Source organism: Athene noctua, chromosome 1 (genome assembly GCF_965140245.1).
Source record: "Athene noctua chromosome 1, bAthNoc1.hap1.1, whole genome shotgun sequence".
NCBI classification, from domain to species: Eukaryota; Metazoa; Chordata; class Aves; order Strigiformes; family Strigidae; genus Athene; species Athene noctua.
The window spans coordinates 77,721,578-77,743,096 of NC_134037.1; the positions used below are offsets into that span (position 1 = coordinate 77,721,578).

The window sequence follows — 21,519 nt, forward strand, 5'->3', positions numbered from 1 at the left end:
AACTAAATATGATAAAATTTTGGACATTTGGATCTCCATTCACTCATATTTTGCCTGAGGCTCCTAACACTAGGACCGAGAGCACATCCTGATTAGACTTGGTTGGAACTAGAATCCACAACAAAAATCTAAACTATGGTATTGCAAATGAGGAGGAGTACCATTGCAAATGATTGAATTTTACTTTTGGCAATTCCTCTATGCAGTATCAGCAGATCAATCAATAAACAAAAAGGCAATACCTTTAGCGCAATTCAAAGAAATACTACATGACTTAAGTAAGCAAGAATGCTATTGCTAATATAGGCCCACAAAAAGCAAGATGACTCCTGACTTGGTCTCAAGCACAGAAAGTGGGACCAGAGTCCTTTATCTATTTTGGTATCACGAGTCTTCTCCTGTTGCTCTGATTTTTTATATGGGCAGTCTAATGAGACTAATGAGACTGCTGCTTCTATTCACATGTAGAAGCACTTATCCTGAGGAGATCTGTGATGCCACTATTCACTGTCCTAATTCAGTCCTACTCTCCAGAAGGATTCCTGCCATGACTCTAATGAAACCCTTCCAGTCAAACAGAACCATCTTACTGAGTACATGAGCCCTCAGAGAACAAAATATTTTGTTAATTGGGCTGATGTCTTTCCTGATCCCATCCTCCACTCCCTGATGTCTTGTGTCCCTGTCCCACTTTTTATACCAAGTTTATTTCAAGCGGTAGACTACTTGAGACAGGAATCTGCTTTTTGCCTGCTTTGTGTTCTAAGCTCATTCCATCTGGACCCAAAGATAAAATTGTATTATTGATAATACTCTGCAAAATATTCGCAGGATAGTATGGCATAAATCAGCATGACTGAATACTGCAGTAAAAAATAGCAGTTATAGGAGAGGCCTAAAATGAGACATATTGCTGATTTACTATAGAGGATAAATCTTATGCATTAGCTTGATATTTACTCTGTGAAAAAATAGACTGTGTTAGCTCAATATTCATTTTTCTTAGCACTTTCCATTTTTTTCCTTTTCCATGAATATAAAAAGTACCCCCAAACACATCCCCTATGCACAAATTTAAAAGAGAAGAAACAAATTTATAATACAATGAGTTGGAGCAGTTAAGCAGCACAGATCTATTCAGATATCCAGAATAAGTTTTGAAACGTCTGCTATAGCAAGGCTGCTGGAAAGGCACAACATGACAAGAGGGATGTTCTGATTTTAGGAGGAAAGTGTAAATGGAGATTTTTAGCAATCCATTCACCATTTTATGCAGATATGCTGATCTCATTCTCACAAAGTGCAGTTACATGTCCTAAGCAGCATCAGCAGGAGTAGAGAAGACTGAATTAAAACCACAAATGCTAGAAGTCAGCATAGAGTACAATACTGATGGCCAGCATTAAACTCTTTACTGACTTGTTAATGTCACTGTGTATTTTAGCATGGCCCTTGACTGAGACTACATCCCCTTAAATCCCTTTTCAGAGGAACTGAAAAAAATAGAAACAAAGAAATCTGTTTTATGCATCAGCTTTGATGTAGCAATATTGACCAGAAATGTAATTACGGCACCATGCCAGTAATCACTAAAATATCTTCAGAACCAACCTTAGAACCTCGTCTTTCCTCATTCAATCATGGTCTATAAGCTTTCATAAAGCTTTCCATTAATATTTTATATTACTGGCACTCAGCTAGAATGTGCAGGCACAGCAATTTTAAGTTTAAAGAAATGGAAGTCCCTTTATAAATGCTGATTCTGATACTGAACATGAGCATTAATGTCATACATAAATAAATAAAATTATAACTAATAGTGTTCTTTTGAGTTGCATATATTGGTGGGCAGAGGAAGACTGAAGGAAAAACAACTGTGCTGTAACTGCATTTATTCTTTTCTGAGAAGGTAAAGTCACAGCAATCCCAATTTTCAGTCCATATTTATTTGTGGGGCAAAGGTCTCATAATAGGCTCTTTTGTTGATCAGTGATTCATCTGTTGGTCTGGACACTCTGTTCTAGCCTTCCCACACCAGCTGGTACCTCTGCATGTCTTTTGAGAAGCCATTTATCTTGAGTGTCTTACCCTTAAAGATGGTGCAACAAGGATTTGTCATTTTGTTGAGAATTATTTTACTTTAATTACTGTAAACTGATAAAGATTGCAGTACAACATAAAGAAAAAACTTTTTGATCACGAATGGCTATTGAAGGTTCAAAGACCTTCCAGAATTCAATGAAGAAGTATGCATAGGCTAACCTACTAAGATAGCTCTGATAATGAGATAAGTTATAGCCTTAGGACATGCTACAGTGTTAGAAATAAATTATTTTAATTTTTATTATCTTTCTATATTAACGATCAAATAACATGACAGAAGATACAAAGTAATATAACATACTAACCTAAATTAATCACATCTCCTTTCTAATATCCAGAAATAATGTGTCAAAAAAACCTGAGTTTAAGACCTGTGTAAACTGAATTGCTCAAGCTAAGTCATCAGAGGCGGGGTTAAGGATCCATTTTGAAAGTTCTGAAAGAATATCCTCCAGTGTTGGGGGACATCATACCTCTTATTCAGGAATGGATGATAGGTCAAGAAAAGCAACAACAATATTTTTTCTCTGATTCTGTACTGAATGCAATCCTATAGGATGTTCAATCCTCCTTAAATATAGAAGAAATAATTCCCAGATAGAATTATAATGAATACTATGTAATTAACATGGTGTTGTGGTGCTGACTACCACTTTTCCTACCAATGTCCTTGAGGATTCAAGTGAAGCGTGCAACTGCTGGAGAAACTTAATGACTTCTCACTTAGAAATATAAAAAGTGTGTCTGAAGGCGATATTAGATAGGGAGATGAGAGAAAGATCAAGAGAAAAGTGTTGGAGCAAGACAAAGCATCAGGAGACACAGAAATACCCTAAGTACTCTCTCCATAATCTCTTCTGTAAGCCAACTCCACCTCAGGCTTAGTTTTCTGTATTCAAGGGTGTCTAACGTCTAGGGCCCACCGTCGTAACCTTGGCTCAGCCTTCTAAGGAAATGACCAAGTCATGTGAAAGAGCTGTGAAAAAGTTTGAAGAAGGATAAAAGTAAAATGGCAGAGTGAAAGGGTTGTGGAGATGGAGTCACTAGGACAAGTATTCAAGAAGAAAAGTACCAAAATGGGCAGTTATAAAATCTCAACGGAAAAAATAAGGGGGTTGTTTGATCTGATACTGTATGTTGAGAGCTTACAGTTTAATGATCCAAGATACACAGATGGCAGGTTTCATGCATGCTCATTGGTTTCCATTAAAATCTTCCTCAATCTTTTTGCTATTAATTTGGATTCCGCTTTTCTCTCTAGTGTATTTTCTATATTACTGTTTATTGATGTAGATCTTTAAATTAGCCATAGAAAAGAAATGAGGAAGGTTCAAATAAGCCACACTGCAGGTTGGATAAGATCAGACCAACTGCTTTCTCCTCTTTGGTTTTAGAGAAGTATACCATGAATTACCTAGACCTGAATATCAGAAGTCCGAGACAGAATTTTCCCAGCTAAAAAAGGAGGAGTGGGTCTGACAGACAGTCTGTTGTTCCACTTTCAAAAGCGATTTATTAATCATTTTATATCTCCAACACCTCCAGTAACTTTTAAACAACGTACATATAACAGGGACCAGTCTAATATGTATAGCTAATATGTATGAATATATATGTACTTGTACATATGTGAATTATACATATATATGTATAATGTAAATATATAAGGTACACACTTTATTGTTGTGTAAATTTAAAAGGTTTAATAAGAACTCAGAAAACAATCTATTTTGTGGTTTTCATTTTCAAATATCATCAGATAAAGCCATTACAGGCTAGTTTTAGTAAAGTGCCTGGTGGTTTTCTCTATCAAGTTCATTTAATTATGTTGCTTTTACCAGCCAAAAAAATTTATGAAGATATGAATGCAAAAGGCTACTCATTTATGATCAATGTCAGGACCTGTCTTCTCATCCCAGCGAGACACCCTCTCTCTTTTCTACCTCTTCAAAGCTAATTTCCTCACAAATATCCCATCACAAAAAGTATTAAAACTGTTATCTCTCTTTAGTGTTTTACACATAAAGAGAAAGTAGCGTTCTCTGATGTGTGTCCCACTGTTTTGTACTGTCTCCCCATTTTCAAGGTCCTTAGGACCTGAATTACTGCCTTTTTTCTGTGTTGTTAATGATGACCATGCTGTGGGAGCTTTATACATGTTAGTGATAGCACAGACCAATTATTTTGATATGCATGACTAGTTAATCAGAAAACATTAGTCATAATGACTATAGACCTGATCCTGAGATCTCTAATCAGTAAAAACACCCATTATCATCCATACAACTGTTTAAGTGAATAAAATCTCAATAGGGATATTAGAAGCTAACCTACGGCTTTCATTTGAACTGCATTTTCATATAGATGATAATGATTACTGAGTCTTTCCTTTAACTCAGCTATTTAGAAGAGGACACAGCTACAGGAAGTCTTTCAACAGACTGAAAATTACATAAAGCTAACATTGTTTCAGATTCCATTATATTTACATTTAGACTAGTTGTGATTTGTAAAATGTAGACTGACTGTCAGAGACCATTCAAACCATTTTAGCAATTTGCATCCATATAATGAAAAATAGAAGTAAACAACAAAAAAGTATTTTTCCAACTGTCCTCACATTAAGTACTTTGCTTGATTCAACACAGGAGGAGGAAAAACATTGGTACTATAAGACCAGTAGTCTCAAAGTAGTAAAAATTTCAACATAAAGCTAAATTAAAAAAAAGTGTGGAGGTTCACTTGTGCACCTAAAAAAAGAGACGACTTAAAAGATCCCATTCACTTTCCAAAAATACAACTATGTTCTGCCTTTCATCTTTTCTAACTGCCTGTCTTTACCTGCAAAGGTTTCACAGACCACATAGCTTTTCTCCCCAGACACATATATGCAGACACACACACTGATAAAACTTCTCTACCTGTTGATGATGATACTTATTCTTTATGATGCCTATCTAATTTAGGCCACGAGAATGGCATTTATTTGACAGCTAGATTCATCTAAACAGGTTGTGCTATATTCTGGTGAGAAAAATGGGCACTTTTATGGTTTGATTCAATTCATCCTAAAGTAGATATAAAAAGATATAAATATGTCAGATAAATTGTGCCTAAAAGGGTCTGTTTCTTTCTCTTCTGGGGATTTAGGACTACTAGGTCTGGTAGAGATATCTACCTTGCAAACCTCTAAAATGAGGCGAGATGAATCCTACTTGGTGATGTTGTGTACAAGAACTCATGACAAACAGCTGTGGTATTTTGCAGTATGGATAACAATATTAAATAGACTAAACCTTAAAAATAAACAATTCCCTTTCTTGAGACTCAAGTATGATTTGCAGAATGTCTACGGATCTCACGTAATTAAAGTATACAGAAGACACAGCTACTTAGAAAAAAGAAATGGACTTGTCATTGTAACAAGGCCCACAAATGAAAGTAAGAGAGGATATTAGGAAGAGCTGGAATTTAGTAATTCCAAACACAGGGTGTAATGCCTGTGTAAGAAATGGAATATTTGAAGTACTTGTCAAAGACAACAGGGAGGCCTTTATCTTTCTAACTCCTTCCTTCCCAGTGAAAAATTCTGTGTGCAAAAATCTCAGGAGGCTTCTATTAACTAAAAAAAATGTAAAAAGAATAGTATTTGATATATTTTAAATGTCTAGAATTTGGAGTGGGGTAGGGAAAAAGTTCATTAGGCTTCCTCTTTCAATCTTTACCGTGAAAGAATCTTCTGCTTCCCTTTCTGAGCCCCAGCATCATTTACCTTTACTTTCATTCATGTTTCACCCAAATTCTTCCTTCTTTATCTTGTTACCCAGCTAACTTGTGTAATTACCTTTCCTCCTTCTCATTCCCTTTCCTGACCTCTACATAACCTTCACCTTTCTTTTACTTCTTACAATGTACTCTTCTCTCCTTCAGTTTGCTTTCTGCTTTTCAGACAAAGAAGTAAACTTCAACACTAAAGCTAGCATAGTTTGTATTAACATAAGCAATACAAGAAAAAAATTATGATCCCGTCAGACAGCAAAATACAGGAAGAAAGAAAAGAAAAAAACCCCCAAAATTTCATGAGGCTGCTGAAAGCTTGGCAAATGATACATGGGAGACAAACAGTGATGCTTCGTACATCAACAAAGTGTTCAAGACTAAGGTGTGAAAAGGTCTCCCTGAAAACGTACTTTTTATGCATGGGGAAACCACTATGCACCAACCATAACATTCCCTGCAAAACACCACCCTGAGCTGTTTTTTACCTTATTGAAAGGACTGAGTGTGACCTGCAGTAAAACAAGTGGCTGAAACCGGCTTATTTGTAGTTGAAGGCAGAGACTTCTGGGTTTAAGCCTAAGCACATAATGGGAAGCAAACCTGCTGCAGAAAACCAAGCATGAGGGGCACAGATCCTGCAGCGCAGGCTTCAGTATGAGCAGCTGACCCAGTTAGGCACAATTGCAGCAAATAAACTAAGAAATGTTTACAAATTAAATGCCAGTTGTACTGATCAGCTCCAGCATGGCTGTTTTCCTCCTTTTGGTCCAAGTGCATTTGAGAATGTGCACGCTCTCTTGAGATATCTGTACGGACAGCCGCATGCTTAGGGAAGTAGCCATGACTGGACAGCTCGACACGCAGAAATCTTGAACACTCAGGTGCCAGGGCATAGCATGGCAAGGGAAGGACAGGGGAGCCAGGAGCCAACAGTGATGGTATGGCAAAGCATAGCCAGGGTCTGGCCAACAGAGGCTCAGACCCAGCACACCTGAACAAGGTGAGCAAGGCAGTATGTGTAGCAATGGTCACCCACAGACTAGTGGTCACCAGCAAGTCCATAAGGATAAGGCTGGTCCAAGGTCAGGCCAGGAAAACAAGTCAGAAAGTCAAGGTCAGGATCAAGAAGATATACATCTAGATGCCTCACACCTAAAAACATAGCCCAGGAATGGAACAAAGGTAAGGACCTGAGCTTAAATGCAGCTTCCAGGACAGTGGACCCACCAATGATGGGTTAAGTGGACACCTCTGACAAGGCTTTCAGCGGCTCTTTCTCACACACCTCTTTCCACATAAATCTGATCCAAGGTTAGACAACTGCCCCATTTCACAGCTGGTCTTTGACACAACCAGTTAAACACTCAAGAATGGACAAAGGTTGAAGAAGAAGTTGTAGCCTGTTGGTGTCTTCACACCAAGCATGTGATATCCCAGGAAATACCTATATCATGTCCAACAAGAAACAAAGTACTGACAGATCATGGAAATGGTAAAATACCATGAAATTATCAGCTTCTTAATTGAGAATGCACCGCAGAACTTAAGAAAATAATTAAAAGAAACTATATTTAAATTTACAGATTGGATGCCTGCATTTGCAAGGCATCATCTCAAGATGAGATTGCATCAACTTATTTATAGGTTCGAATATATGACATTTCACTTCACAAAGGGACATCTGCATAGGAGATCATGCACAATTCAGGCAACCACCTTTTTGACAATACAGAATGTAAAATTCAAACTTTGCTTTCTAGGTTAGTTTGAGATTTTATTCCTAGTGTTAGTGTGCAATCACAGTATCTAATTAGATATGTTTCTTTTGACTGCAAGTTCAAATAACAGCATACTCTCAGTCAAAACAATGGTTATTCCTACCAAGCTGCTTCTCTGTGTTAGCTCTCTACTTACCTCCAGCATCCAAAACCACAGTTCTACTCAACTAATGTCCAGATATAGTTAAGCTAACATATCAAAAGTAATTATCAGTAACTATGAAAGGCTGGTAACAAGCACCAACAGTACTGCTGTTAGCTTTGTTACAGAGTCTGTTACCCTATTACAAAACATTCTGGAAAAGTTTGGTTTTCAGAGCACCCAAGAAATAAATAGTGTGGTAGCGAAGTTTATGGAAGATAATTAAGTTATTCAAGGTACTAAAACAAAACAAAACAAATTAATAAAAAGGAAAATTCCTTTAAGGCCAAATAACTGGTTAAAACACAGGAAACAAAGGTCAAGAATAAATGATTAGTATTCTCAGTGCAGTCCCAAAAGGAAATTGTGCTTGGACTTGAGTATTCACCATCAGAAAAAGAGAAATGAACAATGAAATGACAAAGTTTCCTGGTGATATGATTTTATGCAGGGTAGTAAAGATGAAGCCCAAGTGGAAGAAATGCTGAAGAATGCAAGATGCTGAGTGATTAATATTAAAATGAAAAATGAATTTCATTGTAGATAAGCGTAAGGTAATGTACATAGGAAAAATAACTTTACTCAAACAGTGATGGTCTTGACTATTTATTGCCACACAGAAACAAGATCTTGGGGTTGTAATAGATAGTTCTATGAAAATGTTAGCTCAATACTCAGTAGCAATCAAAAAAGTAAATTGAATGCTAGGAATTATTAAGAAAGGAATAGAGACAAAAAAAAAAAATCAAAACAAACCAGAAAACAGTGCTGCAAAAATGCTGTACAAATCCATGGTGTGCTCTATTTTCAACAGCATGTGCAATTCTACCCTTTCCATCTCAGAGCAGGATATGGTAGAACTGAAAACATAGAAAAAAGGAGGAATGGATAGTCAATGGCATCCATTCCACAGTCACTTAAATAGACTATGACTTTTTGGCCCAAAAAATCAACCGTTAATTGCGAATATTATAGAGGTCTACAAAATCATAAGAGCCGTATAAAAAATGACCAAGAGTGGGACAGCATCCTGAAAAATATCATTGCCAGACGGATTTATACAAGCTACTGGCAGAAGCTATGGACTGCCAATAGGATACTGTGCTAAATGAATCTGTGATCTGAGCTCTTGTAGCCCCTGTCATATTTCATGTGAGAAAAAGATGGAAGTAATCTGCTACTACATTTCTTCACTGTGCTGCTGTGTCCCGTCAGAAAGACTGTAGCTTGGATCTGTAGTTACAGATCCAATGGTCCAACATATTTTGACCTTCAGCCTGCAATGGGAAAGACACAGGATAGTCCTGCTTCTGTGCAGCCCAGACCACTACCTCTGCTGAAGGCATTCTGTGCTCCTGCCCATGAAAAAATCCTGATCCACTAGTCTTTACTGAATTACTTTCAAATTTTCCTTTTAACACATAGATATTTATGTTCTTGGTTTTACCCACAAGAACCCACAAACACTGAAGATATTTAGCTCTGTTGTAGCAGATACTTATCAGGCCTTTATGCGAGTCTTATGAGTTTAAATTACTAGATTATAAATCTTTATGTATTTTCTTTGAATTCCTTTGCCTGTGTTTGAATTCCAAGCTGTCATATTAAGGTTTAAGAACTGTGTTCTGCACTGCAACTTAATTTTCTGAAGACCATTTTTTCCATATTAATATTCTTTGACGTATTAAATGTCTTCATGTTGACTGCAAAACGATCATAACTTGTACGCCAATGTTGTTTAAAAAATGCTCTTAATTTTCTGTTCTTTTGCTAATGCTTTAATTATTTTCATTAGTTCTGATCCCTTGCACAGTCAATAGAGTAAGACCGTTCCAGGTATTTTTAATTTTTTGATTGTTTGACTTTTCTCAATATTTCTTTTATAAAGAAATATTATTATATTGAATACTTTTTTGATATTCAGAGACATCTTCAAAGAGATCCCACCTGATGTAAAAAAGCATATACCAAATCACCTAGTAGTAATGGCCCAATTTTGATGATTGAGCATACAGAACATTGGTAATTTTGCAGCAGCTTGGTATTCTGCATGCACCTACTTAAGTTCAAAAGCCTTACTGAAAAATGCAATAAGCTTCAGCAATAGTTAGAAAATATGGGAATTAACACTTTGTTAAATTTTTACACATTTATACAAATTGATGAACCCACTGCCCTATGTCTACTCTCAGAGGAAATGAGACAACAAAGCTTCTACCTTGGGGAAGACTTGAGAAATCCATGTCTTGCCAAGAGTTGCACAACATACCCCACACAAATAGGAAAAAGTTAGTGGTGCTCTACCTAGGAGTCAGCTGGTATAGACTCTTGACAGATCAGATCCATGACAGTTAAACACCAATATTCACTAGCTGTATTAAATTTTTCATAGTTGTAGATTCCTTTTCAGTTTTGCAATAAATTAATTCAAGTGATCATTCAGTTTTAACTCATTTGCTGCATTTTTTCAGTTGAAAACAATGACAGTCGGGAAATGCGATCAGCAGGAGAAAGGGAAAAGGAAGACACAGAACTGAACCCTAGAAACAACACTGCATAGGTAAAACATGGCAATGAAAAGCTTTTAAAAATAATTATACTGAACACATAACTGAAAAAAAATATTGAAGTCATACATGTGAACAGATACTGCCAGGAAAAACAGAGGAGGACAGAAAATGTCATAGGTGGCTATGGATCTGTGAACCATTTTGGGACAGTTGCGGTAGCAGCAGTACAATAAATATAAGAAGTTGCTACAAAAAAAAAATCTCCTCCCATAACAAAGAAAAAGAATTGGACAGCAGCACTGTGATTTGCTGATTTTGAACAAGATGACAGAGCAATGGGCATACTATCAAAGAGATATTTTGCATAAGCAGAGAAGCTGAGTGTTGGAGATGAGAGCCAAAGACTCGATCAAAGAGGTATAAAAATAGTAGAGGAAATTAACAATTAAGAACTCACTTATGTTTTAAGTCTGAAAAAAAGGCACGCAGTAAAGGAAGAATTATGAGGGAAACCAATATTCTCCCTGACAGGATATATAAAGCTAAATTGCTGTACTATATCAGAGATGAGCTATGAAAGATAAGGGCTGGACCAGAAGAATGTAGAACAGAGCACAGAAAGAAGTATTATCAATTTTCAATAAGGATGCCAGAATATTTTGATTAAAAAGTGTAAGAAAGTGTTTGTCATTTCATAAGGGCTGTGGTATACTAGGTGACAATAGTGTGAGGGTTCAACCAGAGGTCATGATAAATAATATGTTACAAATTTACCTGCCTTTGATGAGCTAAAAATTATATCAAAGAGCTTGAGCTCTTTGAGCAAGAAATGCTTTCATCTTAATCATCCATCTCATTCATAAGCATATATATATTTAGTAAGAATGACAGTACACCTTATTTGTAGCAAAATGATGAAAAGCTAAGAAGTGTGTCACTCCATACAGGGACTATATGGATAGCTGCACTGCCAAGGAGCTCCAAGTTTGAATGCAATCATCTTACTTTCACAAAACAGAAATTAAATTTTTATCACAAGGGAAAGTGAGATTATAGATAACATAAAGTCATAGAACATTTCAGCATAATTAAAGCACTTTATGTGGGAGTAGTCCTACTGGAAGTTCGTATTAGCAATAAGATACTTCAACATAAACACAGTAATAAAGATAATGAAAATTAACTTCAACGTAAGTTACTTCTCACCAACACTCTGCCGCTTTAAAAAATCAACATCTGTAAAGCACTTTTGCTCGCTGTAAAAACTGTAGTGACAGGGACTAGAGATGTCTGAGATTTGAAAATCTCAAAATAATCCAAATTCCCAACTTCTGCATTTAGCAAGAATCTGCATTTGCCTAACTATATTATTTTAAAGAATATGTTTTTCATGGATAAAAAAAGTATATGATGTATATGTAGAGTTTATGAATGCCAAGACTTGCACATTCACAATTGCAAGCAAAATTTCTTGGTTGTATTCAGGGAGTGATAATGTCTTATAAATAGATCAAATGGACATTTCTGTAAATGGAAATAAGTGAAATTTATGTTTCAAGGTTATATTACAAGCTAAAATTTAGATGAACTTCTGGTTGTAAATGAACTTTCTGATTCTGTGTTTAAAATTTAACACAAAGGTTTAAAAAATATTAAATAAACATATTTCAAGTTACTTTTATCAACTATTGGAAAAGGAAAATCACTGTATAAATTATACTTTATAAATCCCATTATTCAAAACTTGTAAAAAAAGCTATAAAAGGAACTGGAATGCAACTTGAATTAAAAAAAAAATTACAACGTTGTTTCTGTTCTTTAAAATTGTGTTACAGTTACTTTCACAGATGCATATGCTTTGAAAAGACTTTCAGCTTCAAATACTATGCAGATTTTTAAAGACTTTAATTTCAAAAAATGATCCTTTAACCCAAAAGAAACCCACAGTCACTGACAGGCCACAATCCAGTAGAGAATGACAAATATTTGGAAATCACACTATAGAAGGTGCTATAAGCTTTTAATAAAATGGTACTGATGGTATAAACTAGACAGCTAACTGCTAACCAAAAAAAAAAAAAAAGGAATAAATACATTTTGAAAAGTATTTGAGATAGACCTTTTTAAAATATTAATGACAGATACAGTTTACAATGAGATTATCCTAAGTAACATTCTAGAAGCTATGAATGGGATTGCAAGATGTTTAATATTTGGGGGAAAAGACCAGCAGGAATTGAGTTTATAACCAAACAGCTAATCCATTCCCTTAGCACAATGTCCATTTTTTTCAGTCCTAATATTGAGGGAGCAACTGAATGATTGGTTTGTCAAGGCTTTAATGTTTTGTTGACCAAAAGAGAGCCCTTAGCCTGAATAACTGAACATAGAAGAAACAGCATTGTTTCATTATAAAATAAAAGAAACTGAGAGAGTTTAACAAAACTTGTATCTTTCCATATCATCCCTGTTTGGAAGCCATACTAATCCTCTCTGCATCCTTCCAGCTTTAGTGTATGATGTGCTGCAGGTTCAGTATGGTTTCAGGTACTGGTTTTAAGGATCTCCACCAGTGGTACAAGAACATACAGAGTAGTGACATTATCAGATACATAGATGCACACGACACTGACCATCTTCAGAAGTTCTGGAGATAACTGACAAATCCACACTACCGAAATGTTATAATATTTCTGTTTGTAACTGGTGCTCTACTTAAGGCAAAAGAGCTCTCCAAGTCAAAGCTTTATTTTTAGTTATACTCTATATAACCACTGTGTATTTAAGTAACAAAAACTATGATAAGTAACTGCTTATCTTAAGCACTACTACAGCTAACCCTGCATGCTCTTTCCTCTTCCTTAACAAGCACTACATCATTATTCTAGCAGAAAAAAAATGACTAGTGAAAACGGGTTTGTCCATTAATGTACTAAATAACTTGCCAGTGCTTTTAATCTAACAAATATTTCAGCACGTTACAAAATATTGCACAATAACAGTGTGCCACAGAAGTTGCCTTTTCGATTGATCTGTGGTATTCCTTTTCATTCTCAATGCCCTTCCTGCCAGGCTCTTCACTCAGAAGCGCCCACAGAACTAGAATTTTAAAGATTATTTCCTTCTCTTAGAAATAATAGGGAGCAGGAAAAAGATTCAGGAAAGATCTATCTATAACTCAGTTTATACATTTTTCACTAAAGAGAGAAAATACCAGTACCAGTACTTCAAAATTGAACTACTTAGTTTCCAAAGCTCACTATTTAATTACATTGGTAATTTAATACTTCATGAAAAGTAGTATTTTGAGGAAGATCCTTAGATGCTTCTAAAGAAGTCACAAGATTTGTATTAGTTGACAATTTCCCTCTCAAAACTTGTCCTTAAAAATGGAAATCATTGTGTAAGAATGGCACTTTATCATGCTGTATTGCCACAACATAATGGTATGGTCATTGCATCACTTTCATATAATACAATACTAGGACTATGTTGTGAAGAATAGGAAAGGATTTTAAGAAAAAAGTCAAATTATTATTTCACATAATGTGTTTAAACATGTATCCAAACTGGAATGTCGTATATGTAGTTACACCCTTTGGCTTTTTGAAGATAGTTTTGAAAATATAAACCTAAGTCAAGAGGTGTCTTTATCTCTTTAAACCATTCAGCAAAAGGGTTTGGGAAAAAGGGTGAACGGCTTCCAGGGTATTAAAACCAGCCCTAGGTATTTAAGCAATGGGCAGTAAAGAGCAGCTATTTAAAGTAAGATGTCCTAGAGTGATCAATTTTCACACGTGCAAAGAGCTAATTTTCTCCTGTGGAGAAAGGAAGACACAAAACAAAGTATTTCAGGAAAGACAGGCAAAGAGAGAGACAGAGTGCACCTGTAATTGAACCCTAGCACCTTGAACCTCAACGCTCCTCTAGACCTGTGTTAGATAACAGAATTCTCCATCCACAGGTTAGCTGAGAGGCAGCAAGATTCATTGCATCAACTGCACAGAAATTGGAATCATAGTAATCCTCACTGACATGTTTACACGTACAGCCTGCTGAGCATCTACATCTGTTATTTGACAAGAAGCATGGGAATAATGTTCTCAGTCTTTGAAACAGTGATATAGACTAGCCCTACCCTTGCAGGTCTTACAGTTGCCTCAACACATCTGAAAATTCTCCATAGTGCAGTGATGGCACCTACCATCTAGTGAGCTCCCTTGCTTTGCCAGGATACATGATTCTACCTGAGAGCTTTCAGCTTCAGCTCATAACCATTCCACACCACACTTTCGGGAGATCTTTTGGGGGGGCTCCAGCCAGAAAACCTGTTGGCTTGATTATCTTCATAAAACACAGGAAAACATATCATCCAGAAGGAATACAATGGCTTCTCTATCAGAAGGCATTAAACTAATGTTTAAAAACTTAAAATAACTCCAAGATTAAGTTTCTAAGACTGTAATTAGATATCTGTCACTACAACTCCTTGATTACCCCTTTCTTCCTTACTGTAAACCTATGATCAAGTGAGAATGCAATACTATGTAGGCCCTGTGGGACTTCTCAGTAAGAGATATTATTGATATACCATTTATTTCATTTATCGATATGTTCTCTGATTCATCAATTATTAGATATTTTGGAGACTATATATATAGTATCTTTAAATGTGATACTAGTATTAAATGTTCATTGCATTTTAGAGACTAAAGTGCTAAAGTGCATACCAATTCTCTTCTCAAGAAGATTAATTTAAACCGAGTCCTACTATCATTCTTCAACCTGTCAGTTTAGGAAACCACTCTCTGGCCCACAGTATTATTCCAACCACATGAACTCCACTCCTTGCCACACGATGTACAGAAAACAGCTTTAACAACCAGCCCTTACTTTACTCCCAATTCGTGTGACACTGAACCAGAGGCTGCCATCTTAACTGTCAGTTGTTCCTGTAGTGCCACACCAATCAAAACATTTGATTTTGGAGAATGGCTTTGTAGAAGTTAAACAGAAATGCTTAAAGACTATTTTGTACATTTAACTTGAGATGTACTTCATACCTCTTAATCTCTATAAAAGCCTGTTCCCATTCTCCCATCTCATATGAACTTAAGAATTTTTAATTTTTTTTTTTCCCCCGTACAATCCTTTCGACAGTTTCACAAACTTATGTGCTGGTGGGGGTGTGTCTCCTTTCTAGTGTTGCATTTCCAAGTCCTAGCATAAATTAGAAGACATTCCTGCAGTCTCTAAATTGACAAGACTTCATCTAGAAGCCTCCCCACTTCCTTCATCAGTAACCACTTGATTTCTAGCCAATTATCATGTATTATTCAATGAAGGATGACAGTACTCTAGGAAGAAATCAAGATATTATATCTACATCTCCAGTACTGAACTCAGATTCCTGATCTACTATGTATCTGTGCAGGAGGTAATCAACCCTGTAGTTCTGCATATTTATAGTATATTTATAAGCCATTCAGCCAAAGAAAGAGATTTCGGTACCTGGACTCCGAGGGACTACAGGAGAACAGGGATAGTAAACCGAAATATGGAAGAGATCAAGGAGAAATAGCAGAATGAAAACTATTGTTATACATGGCAATATTTAATGAAGATGTTTTATTTATCTATATACTGCTGGTCAGACACAGATCTTTGTGCCTGAATGGCAGAAATAAAATGGTTTTGTCCACATCTACATTGCTAAAATTAGTGTATCTAAAAAATCTCTTTTCAGATTAGGAGACAGAATTTGGAGGACAGGTAACAGTTCTGTTTGAAGTAGAATTTTTTGCATTGCCAATCCTAAATATTTCACAATGGTTAAAGTTATAAAGATACTAGCTCAAATCAGCTATGGCTATCATTATGTTCCTAGCAAGTTAAAAATCACTGTGGACAATATTAGGGTTTAGAAACCCCATAACATAGTTATTCACCACAGATTAGGTAACAAGAGGTATGGAAGTACAATATCAATAATCATAAATCTGTTATCAAATCTTGAATTTAGATCTTGACCTCCTACAGCTGAAGACAGTGGAGATTTTGATATTTGTTTATTTCATTATTATTAACATAAGCACAACATTCTTTTTAAGAGAACTAAAATCTGCTTGGTGAAAGTCCCTAATAATCAGGGTCTTCATCTGGCCATATCTACAGTTCAGACCTTATTTAAAACACTATTGATGTTTGATTCAGATACTTCAAAAATAATACATGGAGACTGAGAAGAGTTGCAGTAGATAAAAACTCAGTTGCCAAGTGGTATAGCTTTAAACCAGAAACCAACCTATTGATGCTAGCTAGAGTTTTCTTCCAGTAACATAGACTGAGATTTATTCTGTGATAAAGCTAAGAAGAAAGTTGTGGTGAACAAAAGGAGGGATGGGGACTCCAGGCACTTTGGTTGCTCAAGTGAACTTCTGATCTTTGTTATAACTTTGGTTAAACCATCTTTGTAGCAAATATGCAATATAATGTAAGCCATCACTGCAAACCAGGATACCAGGGTTTATCAGAAAATCCTTTAAACATTGTGCCAGTGTTGCATGAAACTGAACATTAATGAATACATTACATGCCGCACAGGCTCAACATGAAACACAATATCCTGCTGCTCCCCCACCCCTGTATCTCAGGTCCCCATCTTCATATCCATGTATTTATTTCTTTTTCTCTATCTCTGTCTTTCAACAGGCAAATGTCAAGACCTCAGAACTGACTGTTGCATTAGTAAGGGCATCATGGAAGCCTGGAAAGAGAGTGTTGGTGCTCAGCAAATGAATTGGCTTTCAGGGCCCCCTGGGACACTTTGCTCTGGGATGCAACTGTCACCTTTGATTTTTTAATCTTTATTTTGGTAAAATATGTGAACATATATTATATATAAATGTATATAAATATATATATACCAGATGGGCTTGCATTTTAAGTGAAAATTTAGTTACAGATATCCTATTTTAGAAAGGCAGAAATCGTTGCAGGTAGATAGACTGTCAAAAATGTATCTGAAGCATTCATCTGCAAATACCAGCTGTGGCAGCGGTTGGATATAACTGCTAAATGAGAATCTGACATATTCTCAAGGTCAAACACCTAAGACTGAATACCCACATAGATGCCAAGAGTACAGATAAGCTTGTAAAATACAGTTTCAGGTGTATCAGTGAATACAAAGATTTATGGTTTTTTGGCCTAGCATTCAAAAATGCTAGGTTTGAAACTTAAGGTTAACCATTAAATAGTGATTGCCAGACCCTGGATACCTCACTAAGGAAACTGTGATTCTGGCAGTAGTTGTACAAAAAATGGTGCAACAGCACATATAATCCAGCTCAGGAATATTCTAGACAGTTGCACTTGCAGACCACTGTATCATTCGGTCTCATAAGTGAAAGGCTGATCAAGGAAGACATTTTCTTCATTTATTTTCCTTTCAGTTTGATAATTTGATCCACAAATGCTGTAATCCTACCTAAATTCATCTTTCTGCCTAGTGCCAATAGATTCCATAGAAAATCAATATTCCAGAAGCTTGAAGCAAATATTTAATAATTACAAAGGACAATGGTTGTTTGCACAACATGGATCTTCATTCTGTTCCAACTAGATAAAATCTTAGTTACTGGGCAAACTCTAGGCAGTGTTGTCTCATGAAGAATGTGTAATGATGAACAAGGTTTAAGCAAAAGGTTCAATGAGCCTCAGAGCAGGTGAAAAAACCCTACACCAAAGGATTTTTGGAAATCCACATAAAGCTGATATAGAACCTTAGTTCCTATAGTTAGATAGCCTCTAAAAGAAAGAAAGAAACAAGCAAAAAGACAAAAAAACAGAGGCACAAAAGATGAATAAAACAACTGAAATCCTTGCTGGCAGTCTCTGAAGAGAAGCCTGAATGGACACGAAGACCATTACCTTGGCATCTCTAACAACAGTCACCCAGGTAGCAGTGGAAATGTGAAACCTTTACTGAAACAAAGCTGATGGCAAAATTCTAAAGACTTTTGGCACAGAAATGCACGCACTGACTTTAATTCTGCTTTTCTGTGAATATGAATTAGATCTTTTGAATTGACTGTCCATTTTCCTACCACATTCATTCTTTTCTTAAAACAAAACAAAACAAAACAAAAAACCACCAGACAATCTGCCTTCCCTTGCAAAATACAATGATCTTTTTCCGTGACAGAAGTTCAAATTTAGTCCCACTGAAGCTATTTGTCTTTATAAAGAAAGAGCAGGATGTGTTTTGTATGGCTATTTTTTATCTTCTAGTATCAACTGCATTTACTAAACTATCTGTTCCATGTAATTACTTTCTGTTGATCAAGTCTTTCTAATAAGTCTGTTCTCTGAATGTCCTTGCTGTGCGCACAGAACTCCCAATGAGATTAATGAATCTCGAGCATGTGATTTGAGAGAAGATTATGTCTCATGTCATCTTGAGTGGTAAGAATTCATAACAGATACCAACTTGTGCAAGCACTAAGCTACACAGTAGTAACATCACAGAATCACAGAATCATCTAAGTTGGAAAAGACCTTGAAGATCATCCAGTCCAACCATTAACCTAACACTGACAGTTCCCAACTACACCACATTCCTCAGCGCTGTCAACCCAGCTCTTAAACACCTCCAGGGATGGGGACTCCACCACCTCCCTGGGCAGCCCATTCCAACACCTAACAACCCCTTCTGGATAGAAATGCTTCATAATATTCAATCTAAACCTTCCCTGGCGAACCTTGAGGCCATTCCCTCTTGTCCTATCGCTTACTACTTGGTTAAAGAGACTCATCCCCAGCTCTCTGCAACCTCCTTTCAGGGAGCTGTAGAGGGCGATGAGGTCTCCCCTCAGCCTCCTCTTCTCCAGACTAAACACCCCCAGTTCCCTCAGCCACTCCTCGTACGACCTGTGCTCCAGATCCTGCACCAGCTTCGTTGCCCTTCTCTGGACACGCTCGAGTCATTCAATGTCCTTTTTGTAGTGAGGGGCCCAAAACTGAACACAGCAATTGAGGGGCGGCCTCACCAGTGCCCAGTCCAGGGGTAAGATCCCTTCCCTGTCCCTGGTGGCCACGCTATTGCTGACACAAGCCAGGATGCCATTGGCCTTCTTGGCCACCTGGGCACACTGCTGGCTCCTGTTCAGCCGGCTGTCAGTCAGCACTCCCAGGTCCCTCTCTGACTGGCAGCTCTCCAGCCACTCCTCCCCAAGCCTGTAGCGCTGCTGGGGGTTGTTGTGGCCCAAGGGCAGCCCCCGGCATTTGGCCTTATGGAAACTCCTCCAGTTGGCCTCAGCCCATGGCTCCAGCCTGTCCAGGTCTCTCTGCAGAGCCTCCCTGCCCTCGAGCAGATCAACACTCCCACCCAACTGGGTGTCATCTGCAAACTGACTGAGGGTGCACTCGATCCCCTCGTCTAGATCATCAGTAAAGATGTTAAACAGGAGTGGCCCCAAAACCCAGCCCTGGGGGACACCACTTGTGACCTCCCGCCAACCAGATTTAACTCCGTTCACCACAACTCTTTGGGCCCGGCCATCCAGCCAGTTTTTTACCCAGCAAAGCGTATGCCCATCCAAGCCGCGAGCAGCCAGTTTTGCCAGGAGAATGCTGTGGGAAATGGTGTCAAAGGCCTTACTAAAGCCAAGGTAGACAACACCCACAGCCTTTCTCTCATCCAATAAGCAGGTCACCCTGTCGTAAAAGGAGATCAGGTTTGTCCAGCAGGACCTTCCTTTCATAAACCCATGCTGTTGTCCCGCATGTGTTGTGTGATGGTACTCAGGATGAGCTGCTCCATCAGCTTCCTGGGCACCGAAGTCAAGCTGACAGGCCTGTAATTTCCCAGATCATCCTTCTGTTTTTAATGACCTTTAAACAAAGCATTCTTCTTATTTGTGCCTCATATTTCAACACTTCCTGTTAAAAAAGTATTACCCTACATCTCTATTGCTGTGTTTTTATACATATGAGCTCTTACTTTCCTATATTTCCTAGTGACATCAGTAATTAATCCATGCCAAAAATTTTGGAAAATATAGCATGTATATTTTCATTTTATCAACACAGAATGTCTTCCACCTAAAATGCCACCTCCAGCTGGTGGCATAAAGATGCGAGTGGTGCGTTTGCAGAAGAAAGTCCATCCATGCTGTCACCCATGAACATCAAAATACATTCCAAGGACACAACAGTATTCCCACCCTACTCCTTGACACAGGGGAGTTAGCAAATGTTACTGGTTTCAATTAACATGAAAGAGCCTTTAAAAACAATAAAGTAATTAGACACGTTCATGAGAGATAATTATGTCATGTAAAGATGAGCATTCCCAGAAGTGCTTTTGGCTCTATTAGAAAAGAACATTTCTCCTCTCAAATGAATTTCACAGACATGTAAGGTGTGGGAAAATGGCACCATTCTCATCAGTGTTAAAAGCGTATGATATGAATGAGGTCTCCAGCATGGCACTGACTGCAATAAATTATCAAGTGTGTATTCTGTTTTCTGAAATGGGCTCAATTTATCATTTTATTGAAAAGGTTCCATTATGCTAATGTCTTATAAAATCACTCTTTGCTGTTGCTGGAAGGTGAAGAAGGGATATCAATTTTTATAGATAGAACTTGAAAGTATGCAGAAGTGAGTTGTCAAGGGTTAATAACCCTAACAAAAGATAAAATATACGTAAGAGCAACCTTCCAAGGACTTTTTAATGACAAATTTTCTTAACCCTACTGGAAGCAGAATAACCAGAGTATTTTTCTTAAGCTTAACTATTTCAAAATAAATTTTGACAGAATTATCAATAGTTAATTGCTGGGCTGAAAAATCTCCCTCTGTTCTCCAATTAACCCTTGAATTGATGCTGGAGACTGTTTAGGAAGTACTATTTCAATGAAGGTCAGACTAGAGAATGCCATTATCGTTCTTGTCAACATACTCAGATAGCAGACATGAAGGATAATCAGATAGAAGTGATTACTTGCAAAAAAATGAGCATTCCTTCTCTATATATAACATTATATAATTTTTTTTTTCTTTTGAAGTATTAGATACAAAACAAATTAGTATTAAAAAAGGAAGAGAACTAGATTTAATTACATAATTGGTTTGATCTCATATAACAGCTCTTCTGTGGCTGAGGCGTGACTTGTATCCATAAAACCTTTTATGCTGGGCA

General features: G+C 37.0%; 1 protein-coding gene across 1 annotated transcript in view; it reads right to left on the minus strand.

The window, feature by feature from the left end:
* Nucleotides 1-21,519, minus strand: part of PRKN (parkin RBR E3 ubiquitin protein ligase) — a 746,156-nt gene that overhangs the window by 496,928 nt on the left and 227,709 nt on the right. The gene's annotated exons all lie outside the window — the stretch shown is intronic.